Source organism: Bombus terrestris, chromosome 4 (assembly GCF_910591885.1).
Source record: "Bombus terrestris chromosome 4, iyBomTerr1.2, whole genome shotgun sequence".
Lineage (NCBI taxonomy): Eukaryota > Metazoa > Arthropoda > Insecta > Hymenoptera > Apidae > Bombus > Bombus terrestris.
Genome location: NC_063272.1, coordinates 3,043,501 through 3,059,797, shown reverse-complemented (window position 1 = coordinate 3,059,797; position 16,297 = coordinate 3,043,501). Strand labels below are relative to the sequence as shown.

Sequence of the window (16,297 nt, the reverse complement as noted above, 5' to 3'; positions counted from 1 at the left end):
TCAAGGGTAGGATAATATGCGCCGCTCCTTATTTGCAATATATCTGCGTAATAGCAATCTCCAGGCCATGGATATACATAAATAAAGATGTAAAATTTTTCATGAAGTTACTTCAACAGATGAAATATACGATAAATCGCAAGTTAATCACTTCTAAAACAGCGTCTTTTTGTGATTTTTTTTTAGAAGGAAAAGAAAGAAACGAAGTTATTGAATTTTGAGGTATGTTTTTATATATATTTAACGAATAGAAAAAATTTCTTTTTAAAGTAAAAGAAAAATTATAACAGCGTAAAATTATTTCTAAGCCTATTTCATGGGCTGCATTTTTCAATCGGCGTGATCCTCCACTGAAACGAAGAATCAATAAAGGATTAAATTATTATATATTTTTCTTCTCGATGGACTAAAAAAAAAGAAGGCGGAAAATAAAAAAATGTGTTTTTTAAGAAGAAAGAATAAACTTCAAGGTGCTATAACAATTATTTAAATCAACTTTTTGACAAACTTTTTTAGTTCATCGAGAAGAAAAATATATAATAATTTAATCCTTTCTAGTTTTTCCGTTTCAGTCAAGAATTACGAGGTGAATCTTTCACGCCGATTGAAAACGATTAGAAATCTGATATAATTATTTTGTTAACATTAAAAAAAATTCGTTGTATTCGTTAAATATATATAAAGCCACACCTCAAAATTCAATAACTTCGTTTCTTTCTTTTCCTTCTGAAAAAAATCACAAAAAGACGCTGTTTTAGAACATTCTAATTCAGGACACCCCGTTAAATAATCATATCGTCGAAGTACGTAAGAATTTAAAGCGAGGATCAGCTTCGTGACAGAGCTCGTCTCTGCGTACGAGCGATGATAAGTCAGGAAAACGTTGATATTTGACTAAAAGTTATTACCGTATACGCGTAAACGTGTTCCTGTCGCATCTACTTCACGCGCTGCAACGCTAGGCGTTCTGACGCGTCATAATCTTTTAGTCGGCTAAATGTAATATCAATCGTTAGCAGAGAAACGTGAAAGCATTTCGGAGTATTTCTATGTACGAGGATTTATCGAGAAAGATATTAAAAATACATTTATCAAACAGCTTACAGCTTAAACAACTGCACACGCCTCTCTGCCTGCGTCTTTACGTAGAAAATATTTTTTCTATCCAAGAGATGTACGCAGATTTTTCCAACTGACCGTATTTTCACTGTATTAAAAGGCTCTATACTACGAAACACGTAATACTTTCTACGAAACCATTTAATAACAAAAGCGACGTAGAAACGTTCGTTCTGTTGCACAGGCGGACGATCAAAATGCGTTTCTTTCATTTCACAGTTTTTACGGGATTCAGAGAGACCGCTGCGGATGTTAAACCGCGTTCGACAAATATGGCGGAAGACGATTTATCTAAAGTTGTCAGGAAACGAGAACTGTTTATATAATTGGAGTTCGTATAATGGAAGCTTACCAATTTTTCTCGCTACGTATCGCTCTTTGCTCGAATAATACCAGCAAACGTTCCGTTAATTGGGCGTTAATTAAAGTTTTGTTTCAATAAACGCATTTCTACTCTGCTTGTATTTTTCTCCATAAATCCCGTGTACGCAGCGAACGCTGAAATGCTTCTACGTTTCCATGCTAACGGTCCATGTTACCATTTAGCCGACTAATTGTCAGTGATTAATAAATTGTGATAATTGCTCGATAAAAAGCGAGTGATAAGTGAATTTATGATACGATTAATCAGCTCTTCCAGATCTCTTTGAAAGCGTGTGCCTAGAATGTGTCGCAAAGGGTACGCACATACGGAGAATTACAGCACGCGAACCACACAAATCAGTCTCAATTACGAATTAATAAAGAAAGTCGATGTTTCCCGCGAAGATGGTCCGCGAACTATATCTTCCGGGTATTCGGAAGTGATTTCCATTTCGAGATACGATTTGGAATGCCAAAATGAAATTAGCGTGGAGATTTACGTCCGCCAGCCGTAATCGACCGATTGCCTTGAAATTAGAGTTGATTGTGGAACAGATTGGAGTTTGTTACTGGCGACGGTTAGCAAACTGTGAGACGGATCGTAAAAAGGATTTCGTGCGGCGTATCCTCTGATTAATAGTCTTTTGAACTGTTCATTAAGACGAAACACTGCTGGATAATGGGCGGAGAGAATTTTCTTGAAATCTGTTTTGCTCCGCAGCGGGTAGACGATCCACCGATATTTTTGACTTGGACGAATTCTACCGACATCTATGGAGGCGTCTCCTAGCGAGCGATTCGTCGTAAGGTTGTTGGGGGCAGACCAATCGGATTCAAAAACCCGAGTACGACGAATTGAAAAATTTCGAAAGCGGAACAAAACCAATTTTCATATCAATGACTGAATCTTTCTGACGATTGGAAAATTGGACGGTTTCCCGAGAATTTCGTGAAACCACGTGTATATATGTCCGCGAATCTTTTCGTCGAGTCTGAAGAATAAATGCACGAATAGAAAATTAGATAACAAACATTATATCGAGGAAAGGCGTGGAAAACATTAAATATCTTTGCATAGACAATTTTTATCGGATTGTCGGGACGTTTTTATCGAAGTTTCAGTCCTTTTCTATTGCGATTATCTGTGTCGCGGAATGATTTACATAAAAATGAATTGAACAAAGGTGAATGTAGAATACGAAATTACCTTTTCCCCAACTTTCAAGCTTTCCCTGCAGTAATATAAAGATTCACGTTCCCTTCGTACATAAGATCGAATGTAAAACTTCTAAATAAGAAAGCCAAGCCATCTCTTTGAAATCAGAAATGGTCGATCACTTGAATCTGAATCTTAACAAATAAACATAGATGGTGGCTTCAAAGGTTATTCGATATAAAGAATCTTCGAGTTCGTCATCGAATCTACATGCAATCGCGAAAGGTTAATCGCTGTTCCACGGAGTCTTTCTCGCCCGAAACATTTTACCCGTATTTTATTATGCATCGCTTCTAATTTAACCGACTTATCGAAACAAACGAAATTTACCTATTGCGTAAACTCTCTCGAATAGGACGATGAAAAATAATTTCCAAGCCGCAGGTAGGTAACTCATTGTCGGCGCATTGAAGTTCAAATTCTACGAGACACCCGTACACTGCACAGATCGTGGACAGATGAAACATTGGAGGAGACAGAAACGCGAAATTATCGGTAGCGGAGAAAGGAGAAACGAGGTTAAAATGGAAATATAGAAAAAATGTATGAAAGAAGAATGAGTCTAAATATCACATGGCAGAATTGAACTCTTCAGGTAGGTTTCTCCTTTCGATAGACCAGAGGTTACGTGCACTGCATTTAAATGAAAATTGAATTTCCTGTATACGTACTACAAAGTATAGAGTAATTTGCCCATGCGAGATAAAATTTCAAAAGAAAATTCACCTTCATTCGCTTTCTATTTAGTTCATTAGTTTCGGGAATAAATAATACAGACAGGTAATTCTATTTTACTTTTCGATCATTCTTTCGATCTTTACGTATTAAGCTCTTTCTTTATGTTGCCTGAATTTTCAATACTTGGGAAAATTATTCCCACAATCACGCAATCCAGAATTTCGATTAGTTTTTATTTATTTATTTATTTGAGACGTTAAATATTTCCAACTCTAATTTACTGTCGTTCGAGAAGAAGGCGCGAAAAAGTCGGGTTTAAATCGAATAGACGAGAAGAAGAAGGAATTTTATAACGTTTAAAGCCACGTTTTATTTAATTCTATGGAATAGGTTCGCGGAATATTTTCAATTATTCGATAAACTTAGTTTCTCGTTCGAGCATAAACATGCGCTTGCACGTTTCGTCCACGCATTTCCTGCGATACCACGCTCAACGATTAACTAATTATATCATTGTAGAGTATATAGGCTTATTAATTAATATAATAAATTATTATATACTTCAGGTGAACGTACAAGCGCGCGTGTGTGTGATGACTTTATTCGAAAAAAAGAATTTGTTCTTGTCGTTGCGTTGTTCGTTCATTCATTATTCATCTGATTAGTAACATCTGGTTCTTAATACTCGGTCCTAATAGTAATAGCAGTAAGCTGGCTTAATTTTCCTCTAATTTTTAAAATAGTTTTAATATTCAACGCTGTTTAACATTTCATCCTTGGAACACTCTCAGAACGTATGTATAAATAGTGTGTACGTGTGTATTTTTTATCGTAGTTTAGGGTATCTTCCACCTCAATTTCCAAATAGTTTCCTTTAAATTCATTTTTATGAAACAATACTGACACGCAAGAAGGGTACATCAAACAGTCTTCGACTGTTACTTCCTCGTCGATTATTCCACATCACTTAGAAATATTATTTGAAATTTTTATATTTACATTGTGGATATACGAATATTTATATTTTTACGGTCACACTAAAGTGTTAAAACCCGGACAGATATTTGTTGTACTTCTTAAATATCCTAACGAAGATTATACTTTGAATGTCCTATATATCGTTGCATATTCTGTGAATTCTATGCATCCTTAAATTCTATTACTCGCTTCTTTTATCTTCCGAATCTTTAAACATTTCCCACACAAACGTACAAAACTCTATGATCCGCTTATATCTCGTATACGCGTCACAATCTGGTTGTTTCGCACAGAACATGAAACCGGTATACCTGGTCGTTAAAACGTCACCAAATTAATAGTGAAACGAACGAATGATGATATTCGTCACATCGTTATTGCTACTTCAACCAACAACCAATCTCGTTCTTTCTGCTCGAGTAAAAAGTCTCGTTAAAAATACCAGTTTTCATTTTATATAAAAAGGAAAAAAATTCCGACCTTACGATATTAATTCTATGCTAATTGAACGTAGTTATCTTCGAAGAAATTGTCTTGCGCGCTTCTTATGCATAAATGCAGCATTTCCGCGTAAGCTGATTCGTTGTTTGCTAGGTCGCGATTTAGCGAGCCATCGAGAGTCAAAAAGCAATTTCGCTTCCTTTCTTTGACCCTTGTTCCAATTGGACCGAAACTACGCTCGTTACATCGACGGAAAAAGTACGAAAGATTTCGCAAATCGGAGGAGACGACGCTGGGAACAACGGAAAAGTTCCTCGAAACGTTTATCCGTGGTCGTATCTCGTGCGAGTAATTCCAATCGATGCCCGGGATAAGCGTGACCCGTATTCCATACCGCCGGGTGTTCATCGATGTCATTGAAATTTTCTCTCGCTTTCAACTTCTCTACGCTAGTTAATAAAGCGCGGCAATCGTTGCAGGGTATCTCTCCCACGCGTTTACGCCGAATCGCCTACAACATGAACCGATATCGCGCCTTTTTTCGTTTACTATTGCGCAGCTTCAACTACGACCTTTCCGCGACACGTATTTCAATGCTAGCGGCTGCGACAAAAGCCGCATGAAGCACGGCGAATTAAAAGCGCGTCAGAGTAACGCGGAAAACATTGTTCGTAGTTTTCGTTAAAAAATGATTTGCAAAGGAATTTTACCGTTGCAAAAACGGTGTATGTAAATGGTGGAGATAGGAACAAATGGATAATAGATTTTTTCTTTTGTAGCGCGGGCGATAATATTTAACTTTATCAGGTAAATAGAATACCCGCTCGTTCGACGAATTTTGTTTTACGATCGAGCCCCTATGACTTCAAAAACCTGCACGAGGCTGCAACAATTTTCTTTGATTCCTTTCGTTTCGCTGCCTCCTATAAGTGAAAATAAAGCTTGCTTTAACTCGAATCATCTACACGTCCGGATACGTTATTTTAGCTCTGTAACTCGAGTTTAGAACACGATCTAACCCAGCCCAGACTTCTACATGGCCAAGTTTACCTGTGCGAGTACAACTTCCATATTGCCGCTACTCTAACAAGTTGCTCTCTGCAACTCTAACTTTTCCAGCTATACGTTACGAGCCGTCAGCAACCAATCTTTCTTTCTATTGTTGGCATTGTCTGGAATAACCATAAAGATATAGAGATACAGAGTACGAGAGTCGTACGTTACCGTGTAAATGGATGCGATATGAGAATGGGAAGAGAATGCCGTGTTAGACGGATAAAGGCGCCTTTTGTCCTTGTTCAACGCTAATCTTACCAAGCCCGGTGAAACGACATAGAAAATTTTATTTAAAATTGTGCATTTGCCCTTATTCATTTCGTTCGTCTAACTTTATGCACATTCTTATATTTTTCGATTTCACAATTTTTGTCAATACGAGAATTTACATAAAGTTGAATGAACAAAAAAAGAAGAAGAAAAAATAACGACTAATGTACAATTTTAAATGAAACTTAAACGAAACCTTCAAACTCGTCATTTGACTTTGTCAGATTTGGTAAGAGTTAGTGTTAATCAGGTACGATCGTTAATCTGTGTTACACACTTACGTATGTAGCTGCGATAACAAAACTTTCCAACGGTTTCGTCGATACAAGTATAACATCGAAGCGTAAGTGCCAATAGGCCTAACCAGTCATCGATATCCCTACAATCCCTCCACCGAATATTTGGAAAAAGGCGTGACAAAAATGACGTTCGAAAACGAAAATTCGTTTCCTTTTGTCGTCTCTCAATATCCCCACTACGCACGCGGTTGGTAGGCGTCCGCTACCATTGCCACGTGTAAACGGTCACGGACGAAAGGACGTTCGAAAAGGAAAATTCCTTTCTTTTTGTCGCCTCTCAATATCTCCACTACGCACGCAGTTGGTAGGCGTCCGCTACCATTGCCACGTGTAAACGGTCACGGACGAAAATGACGTTCGAAAAATAAAATTCCTTTCTTTTTGTCGTCTCTCAATATTTCTACTGCGCACGCGGTTGGTAGGCGTCCGCCACTATTGCCACGTGTAAACGGTCACGGACCAAAATGACGTTGGAAAAATTAAATTCCTTTCTTTTTGTCGTCTCTCAATATCTCCACTGCGCACACGGTTGGTAGGCGTCCGCTACCATTGCCACGTGTAAACGGTCACGGACGAAAATGACGTTGGAAAAATTAAATTCGTTTCTTTTTGTCGTCTCTCAATATCCCCACTACGCACGCGGTTGGTAGGCGTCCGCTACCATTGCCACGTGTAAACGGTCACGGACGAAAATGACGTTGGAAAAATTAAATTCCTTTCTTTTTGTCGTCTCTCAATATCCCCACTACGCACACGGTTGGTGGGCGTCCGTGACCGTTGTCGTGTAACAATGGTCGTGGACGAAAATGAAGTTTGAAAACTAAAATTCCTTTCTTTTTGTCGTCTCTCAATATCTCTACTGCGCACGCGGTTGGTAGGCGTCCGCGACCGTTGTTACGTGACAACGGTCACGGACGCCCACCAACCGCGTGCGTAGTGGGGATATTCAGAGGCGAAAAAAGAAAGGAATTTTAGTTTTCAAACGTCAGGTAACAATGGTCGCGGACGCCTACCAACCGCGTGCGTAGTGGGGATATTAAAGGGCGACAAAAAGAAACGAATCGGATCAAAAACACATTTGTTGAATCGAGAGTTGTACGTAAAGAGTCGAAAACGAGAATTGTTAATAAATATACTATTAAACATCTACACATCCTGCACCAAATAACCTCACGTATTTACCGTACGAATGTGCGTGCGTTATTAGACGAACGCATTATATATATATATTTCGCATTTTCAGTCTTCGTCGTCGTCGATCCTTATCGTTTTAAAAGTCGTACGGTTCCAGAGCATTTGGTCGCAGTCGCAGACCTTTCGGTTAGCGAGCTCGTTAGCGACTGTCTTATGAAACTCTGGGCAAAGAATCACGAGAACTGCGTGCGGATGGCGAAGTATGAACCTACAGTTTTAGGTCTGAATTTAGATCCCGAACGATCGGAACCACACTGAGACAAACGTCTGTCTTTCTTTGTATATTTACGGAAATAACGCGAGACGAAAAATGTAAGACGCAAGTTGTATCCCAACTTCTTCGAAGGTCGACGTCAGACGCATATCGATGGAAGCTAAAGGTTTTTCGTCATTGCGCCAGTCATTTCCACCGTGTTTTTACCAACACCTGTCAAATTGGCGGGCAAAGGAAAACGCGTATCTTCTTTCCAAACGACCAATCTAATTTAAAATAATTCGGTGTTGGTTGCACGAAGCAAGGGATTTGTCTGGAATAAAATGTTTTAGCTATCAAAGATACAATGGCCAAAATGTTCTTAAAAAAGATTTAATTTATTTATACGATATGAAGCTGTTAGTTGTTGCGACCTTTCTGAGAAGCGTGTTAAAATGCGTCGCGAAAAGTAAGCGACGACGAGTATACTCGTGAAACGTGGAGTATGCGTGGCTGTTATAACACAGAATTAATATTCCACGGATGCTCTGACAAGCATATAGCCTGAATTGCCACGTATTTTTCGAACCATTGAAAAGATCCTTTGGTTCTAATTTGCATTTCTACTCGAAATACGTTTATCGAATTATACAGGCACGATTTTTTCTCCCGCAAACTTTTCCCATATTTCACGCAACTTGAATATCCATTCTTCCAGAACCTCTCAGGCTTTCCGGCGGAAAACTTTTCAATATGATTTTTTACATCGTCCAAAGAGTTAAAAATCCGAACGAACTTTCCCAGCAGCGTTTAACACGTGTAATATTTTATTAAAAATCAACGAGCATATTTAAAAACATTTACAGTAACGTTTTTTCAGCGTGATATGCTTAAAAACATAAATGAAAACATACTTGAAATTTCCTCAATGGAAAGGTACTAAGCAAAGCTTTTATTTTATTAAATTCCTTAAAAATCGGAACGAACTTTCCGACCAACCGATATTATACCTAATATATCGATAACGATTTCGTATTATCCATCGTATCCATCGTATCCATTCGTATTACACATCGAAGATGTAAAGGAGATTGCAACGATTTGTCTGAAAGTTTGTGACCATCACAGGTGAACGAAATCCGATATCTCCGAAAAAAAAGAACGAATTAGAATGCGTGCAAATGACAAAGAGGAAAATTAATTGTTTATCCTTTCGCGTAGTCGATGTTCTACTATTCTGTCAATTTGACATATTTGAAACGAGAGACGCATTAAGTCGCAAAAATGACAGGGGTTGATCTTTTGCGTCGAATCAAACGAATTCGAAGAGGAAGCTTAAAACGTTTCCTGAAAAGATGAACGCAATTCAACCTTCGTATTCCTTCGAATTTCCGCTTGTCGAACCTCATTTGCTCGACGTTTTCGATAAGAAGAAACCTCTAGAACTCGGAAATTTTTGCTCATCCCTTGGGCTTCGAGCTAACAAGGTTCGACTTTAGCATTTTACGTTATGAACACTTTACATACATAGAGGAAAGTGGCCAAATATGGAACAGGTCTCCCTTTCTTTCTTAATCCGATCGATGATGAATGTCTGCCAAACGACTATAGGCTACTTCACTCAGTTAGTCGTTCATTTTCTGAACGTTTATTTTGCCAGAAACTATTTTCGCTAAATTTTAGATTTATTATTCTGGTGGCAAAATGTGGATCATCGAGTAGTCAAACAATTTGATGCTCGGATCTCGATGATTGCGAACAACTACATTTCTGTTCTGTTAACCGATGTGAGTGTTCCATATTTTACCTTTTCTGCGATGTCGATTCGATATTAAGAATTTATTTATAACGTTAGAGGTATAAGGCTAACACTTAGATGGAGCGTAATTACAAGAATCTTTTACGTATCGCAACTGAGGGTAAAGTAACAAAAAAAGAATAAAATAAAAGAATAATAAAAATAAGGTTTTGCGTGTGTGTGTGTGTGTGTGTGTGTGTGTGTGTGTGTGTGTGTGTGTGTGTGTATGATTAAGCGAGAATACAAGGCAAGAGGGAGGATAATTATTGTAAATCGAGTTTATGGCCAGCAGTCTAAACATAAAGTATACTACGTTGCAAGCTACGTATGCGAGTGAACGTAAAAACTGTATTACTAGCGTTACGTTACAAGGCACACGCACGACCGAAATGACAAAGTTAGGATAAAAAGATTAGAAAATAAAACCAAGCACACTGTAATGGTATTCCGCGACGTATTTTATTCTGTAACGTTATATCTGGTATGGTTATACCTTTCGATAAAAATCACAGATAATAAACCGAGTCTCCGTTTCAATTGTAAGAAAATAAATTTCATTTTGTATTATGTGACGTTGCACTTTGTACAGCAAATCAACCGTTTCTCATATTTCGAAATATACACATAGCGTTTTATGCGTAAGGAGAGATAAGAAGCACACGGGACACTTGTGTACGTACGTTGTAAAGGACTTTCAATTTTGCATATGTGTCATCACGCATGATATAACCGGACCAAAACAGTGGATACGGCGATATGTGTTTGACACGGCCAACCAGCGTTTGATTTGCGTTGAAATCAAATTTTTCGGTTCAACTTCACCGAAACTTCGCGCTGAAATAACGCGTGATACACATAGCTTGCATTTCACTCTCAATATTATTTTGATCGATATCCGAGCCGAAAGTACTTGCCATTTCGTTTCAATAACGCACTTACGTATTTATATCTCATTTATATGTGTCCTATGGTTTTAAAAATATTACGAGGCTGTACATGACGATAACAAGCGAAACGAGAAAGTAGAATATTGCTTGATTTTCGATGTTACATCGATGTTTTAGCTGTATATTCTACGATCGATGGAAATTCGTCAAGCACAATGAAATTTGAATTTTAATCAAACCTTCGAACTAAAAGTATTTTCCATTTCGATCTCATAATACAAATTCTATGCCATATATTCGTCATGTCTTTTGAAATATTATTCTCCGATCACGATAACAATAATGACAATGACGTAGAATACATTTAACTTTGCACATTATATCCGTTATTATATATTCTAATATTATATATTCTGCAACCGATTAAAATTTCCAAAGTACAAATCGAATTTCAACTAAAGTTGATTAAAATCAACTGTTCGAACCGAAGGTATTTTCCATTTTGACTTAATAACGCAAATAATAACAAGAATACTTATTCATATTTTTTCTTCTGTCTAAATATTATTACAATCATGCAAGGTGGTGTGCAACGATAATAAAAAAATCGAGATGACAGAAATGGCCCTTAAACTGCGCAACTATACGTGCAATTCCAAGCATTTCAATAACAGTCCCCGGAGTAGGAAACACTTCAAGTATGCGCTATCCTTGAATAAAGGAGTTAGACAAACTGACCGTCTACTCATTGTGGAAGCGCTCGATAATTACCAGTTCCTGGGGATTTTCTTCCTTACCGGTGTCCTCAATGAAAAGTTAGTCCATGTATATTACTTTAAAGATTCAACCGGGATAATTAAGTTTCGAAAGTCCTTTAGACGCAATCGTTTTACGGAAGCCGGAAAAAGAAGAGAAATTAAATTTCGTGCTACAACGTTCGTATAAATATCAGATTTTAGATGCAAAGTTTCCAATATATTTTTCGATCTTTTTTTTTCTCCATTCGATATGATGATTACGGTGACTCGAAGTTGTTCCCATTCGTTAGAAGATGCGTATGTACTAACAATTAAATAATTTCCTTATAAAAGGAAAGAAACTTTTGGGACAAAGTAATATGTTCCTTCTTACGATAAAATACCCACTGTACGTAATATTTGCGCGCAACGATGGTAACAATAATATTAATTTCTTGATCCTTTTTTGTTTTTATTTGTACAAGGTTTACGATAGTTTCATTAATATAATTGCGCGTAATTAACGACATTAAAATGCGATCGATCGATACTCATTGAAGACTGGGTTGTTTAAATTGGAAGTTTCCATAACATTCATCCCTAATCATCTATGCAGATTCGAGATATGTACCGTTATACCGTGTTGCGTGAACAACGAAATAAGCGTAACCCGTATCATCGGTTGACACAGCCAACATAGTTAAGGTAAACCAATTAAGGCAACGAGTTAGTAAAACGATTACCCTTCACGTTTTCTCCGCGTTATAATCGTGTACGATCCGCCTACCATGAGAAAGGTTATTTGGCAATAGACAAAAAATAGTAAAAAGTCATGTAACAACTATAGCAAGAATCCGATATTAACCGGTTAACCGAGTCATTTTTTAAACTAGTTTTTTAAACGTAATTTATTTTTAACGGAAATTAAACGTCGCGTAGATAAAAGAACAGCAATTGGTAATTTGTATACTGTTCGTGGATTTCTAGCCATGGAACGTTAAAAACATAGACAGTTAAAATACTATAATAATACGAATCCGACAGACAAGCAACGATAATTTATTGAAAATTGGTAATGAAAAACGAACGGAATTTGCAAGAAAACAACGTTATAAGTTGTTATTTTTAATATTAGACGCTTGCCTATTATTGGGTTGGCTGGCAACTTAGCGATTGTGGATTTTGTCCTTAGGTGGTATTGACAAAATTCGCAATCACATAGATGCCAACCCAATATTTATCGTATGCAAGAAGAACCTTACGATATCTCGAGCGATTTTAATCGAGGTATAGTTGCAAACAACTTTTTTCATTAACTGCTGCAACTGCTATCTTAAAGTATATAAGCACGAGCGGAATATTTGGAAAAGAAGCGAAGAAAGAAACGTTTTGCGTTTGTAACAAAATTGAAGGACGAACATCTTTTAGACAAACTGTCAAGGCGGATATTCATAAATAAAATTGTTCGTTGTATGACTACGGATACGGTGAAGAAAGCTTTCTCGCTTTAGTTAGAGTTTAGACATTCCCACGTCGGATAAATAGATTCGCAAAGCGGAAATAATAGTCTTGCGAGTTCTTCTCGCAAAAAGTACGACGTTGGCTGATAACGAATTAACGAAACTTTACGAGATCTTGTACGTCGTGTAATTGGGAACTTCGTTCGGGTACGAATGAAACTTCTACAGGAGCGACGGGAAGCATAATATCGCCGACAGCCTCAAAATATTTAAAACAGCCACAATGTGATCAAATCGCGAGTTTAAACGAATGATCCGTTAATAAATATCAGACGAAGCAGGGAATTGTTTTGACGGAAAGGTAATAAAAATTGGTTCAAGTTCGTGGAATTTTCCTTCCGATGCCAAAATACCTGATGGAAATATCTACGTTAAATTTTTGAGATTCGAAACTTAGCGAAAGAAATAATTTGATTCTAACGACAAGTTCTTCGTGTATCATAATCTTTCATAAGCAGATTAATAAGCAGATCAACAAATACCGTCGACATCTTTAGCTAATTATGCAATAACGACGATGAAATCATTGAATATATTCGTTTAACCGCATCGCAATTATGGTACAGATATCTCACGACATTGCATATACACAGCCCGTACGATGGCCACGGACAAGTTATTTCACGACGCAATACGTTTGTACGACGCTACGAATGCGTTATTTCGCAACACAATACCGTTCGTACATTCCCACGGACGAGATATTCCCCGCGTCTGTTTTTCCGCAATTAAGCACAGCTCTCGCCCTAATAAACAAACACTTGCTTTTATACGAGACGTTTTTGTCACATTCGGATACGTATTATAATTTATCTCACAAATTTCCTGCCTTTCTATCCATTGTATACGTCAGAGACGAAGATTTCTAGTAGAAACACAATTCCATTGATTTTAACATCCAGATGAAATACGTACGATACACGTATTGCGTAATATTTGTATCATTATGTATGTATCATTATGTTAATACAAATCTATACAATATATTCTTACAGGATTTATCATAATCGACAACGTAACGATCTGCAATGTTTATGAAACTTCGAATCAAAACATCGATAAAAACGGGATCGACGAAGCAGAAAATACGAGTCCCGTCGGATGCAATCCGACAGTTTAAAATCTGTTGTTCTTGATATCCGATCTTACTTTAAAATCGAAGCGTTCGTAAACCGATTAAAATCATAACTGCTTAATTACGATAATCAGGTGAACTCATTGGCCAAGGATCAAGGGTCTAGAATTAATATCGAGCTTAGTTGTTGGGTCACAAATAGGTCGTATACACCCGCTTGATGGCTATTCGACGTGCTTTGACCATAAAGGTTCGCAATACTAGAGTATCTTCAACGAAACGCAGTGTAACGTTGCAGCAGACAATGAGAGGCACCCACGTGAAAACGTACATACTTCATGGCTGCTGTCCCTTTCATTCTCGCTTTCTTCTTAACTGACTAAGAACGAGGAAAGGAAAAAAGACTTGTTCTCGACTTTTCATTTCATCCCTTACGTTACACGAAGGCATTGTCAGCGTCTCTTTGAGATTTTGCTCGGCGCGTTTCTTTCGCGTCGCCTATCGTCGATGCGCGATATTATTCGATATCAACGAAACAACGCCATTAAGACACGTATGGTCTCGCCCTTGTAACGCCACTGTGGCTGGGAAACTATATTACGCGTGATATAAAACGTATTATAGCAACGTGATATAAAGCGATAAAAATTATGTGGTTTATATAGTTTGTATCTTCTACTTCTTTTAAGACAGGGAAATTTATAGCGGCGAGGATTTGTAGAGCGACAAGTAGGTACATACGTTGATTTTTAAAGGCTTGTACAAGATTTTTAAACGGAAATTCAATTTCGTTGGATTCTGTTTAATTGGATTTGAATTTTTAAAAGGTAATGAATTTTCCCGATCGAACTGTTAGTTTAAGCGCGGCCTTTAATTGTATCACGAACATTATTTTACGTTACTCTGCAACGTTTCCTCTATGTAATATATTCGCGATCTTCGCCTTAAGAATTACTCAAATATTTGGTTTTAATACGAAGGATTGTTTTAAAGATCATTTTCACCTCTATAAATATTTATTGTGTAAACCGTGTGTATAATTTGCGTAAAGCTTAAAAGATTTCCAATTTAACATTCGCACGTGAATTAAGACTGTTACTTGGAAAAATCATCGAACTCAAGAACCACACTCTTTCTCGCGTTCAAACTTATCCGCCTGTGCAGTTCGTAAATTCACTTCTTAGGTTTCTAATGAATTTTCAAAATAAACCTTCAACCTATCTATGTATGTATCTATACGATTAAACAAACCGTGGATTTTTATGCATTTCTAAATAATTCGTAGATATTATTCTAAATATCCATGGAACTATCGATTAAAGAATTATTATTCACGAGAATATAAGAAACAAAGTAGTAGTATACTTATAGCATTCTATCTATTCACATTAAATAAGTGACATTTAAGTTAAAAAATTATTTGTATATTATTATTTATACACTTTTGTTTGCATATATCATTATAAAAATTAATGGAATAAACTAATAGGATAACATATTTCTTAAACAAATGGAAAAATGAAAAGTCGATGGATTTTCATTTAACAAGCGTGTATCATTTGTAGCGTTATGACAACTTCGCGATCCATTTGCTCAGCAAGTACTATCTTCAATAACTAAATCGTTTTAAATTAGTTAAATCTTCAGTGTCCTATTTTCCTATTCACTAAACGACATTTTTAATACGAATCAATTCGTTTCGCTAAAGACACTAAAAATTGATTATTAAAATAGAATTATACGTTTTATATATTTTACACTAGTTCTCGTTGTCATATGATTACAATAACCTTAATGAATAAACGATCCTAAACAGTAACAGCATAAACGAGCTTATCTCAAGTATATCAATATTATACCAATATGTAGAAGTTTATATTTCCAAAATACCTGTCTTTAAAAGTAAAATAATAGCAAACAAGGCAGTAAATAAAGTAAACGATCGTATTGCTCAACAGTCTTAACAAATAAAGCAACGATGCTAAAAGTAACAAAAATTGCTCCATAGCATATGTCCTCACAATTAAATTACGAATTAAAAAGGAGAATAGGAGTAAAATTAACAAATCGAATGTAAGCAAATGAAAGAATCATTCTGTATTATGTTTCCCTCGCTAGTGGCGGGATATTCAAACTTTTAATAATGATAGCGTCTCTTCAATCAAGAAATCACGCATCCAAAAACTTTTACCTCGTAATAACGGTATTATTATACCATCGAATAAGTAAAAAATTAACACTCACCATGAAACCGGTATAAGTAACGAAGATTTACAGCTTTGGCCTTTGCGAGACAATATGCCCTACTGCGCAGTTATAGGCGTAGATTGTACACCCGAATTGTCCCGTTTGTCGATGGATATTACCTGCAACAACTTCCGTGATACATTTCTTGCGCTACGCGAATAGATGCACCTGTTTGCGTGCCGCTTAATATCGCGTACGCACGAAACAGCTCGAGAATTATCCACGA

The 16,297-nt window shown here is 36.8% G+C and overlaps 1 protein-coding gene across 5 annotated transcripts in view; it reads right to left on the bottom strand.

Moving 5' to 3' along the window:
• Positions 1-16,297, bottom strand: part of LOC125385006 — a 62,640-nt gene that overhangs the window by 42,363 nt on the left and 3,980 nt on the right. For all 5 annotated transcript variants that reach the window (XR_007223922.1, XR_007223923.1, XR_007223924.1 and 2 more), the window contains one exon: positions 16,069-16,190. The gene's annotated coding sequence lies outside the window, so the exon portion shown is untranslated. The remainder of the gene's footprint in view (positions 1-16,068; positions 16,191-16,297) is intronic.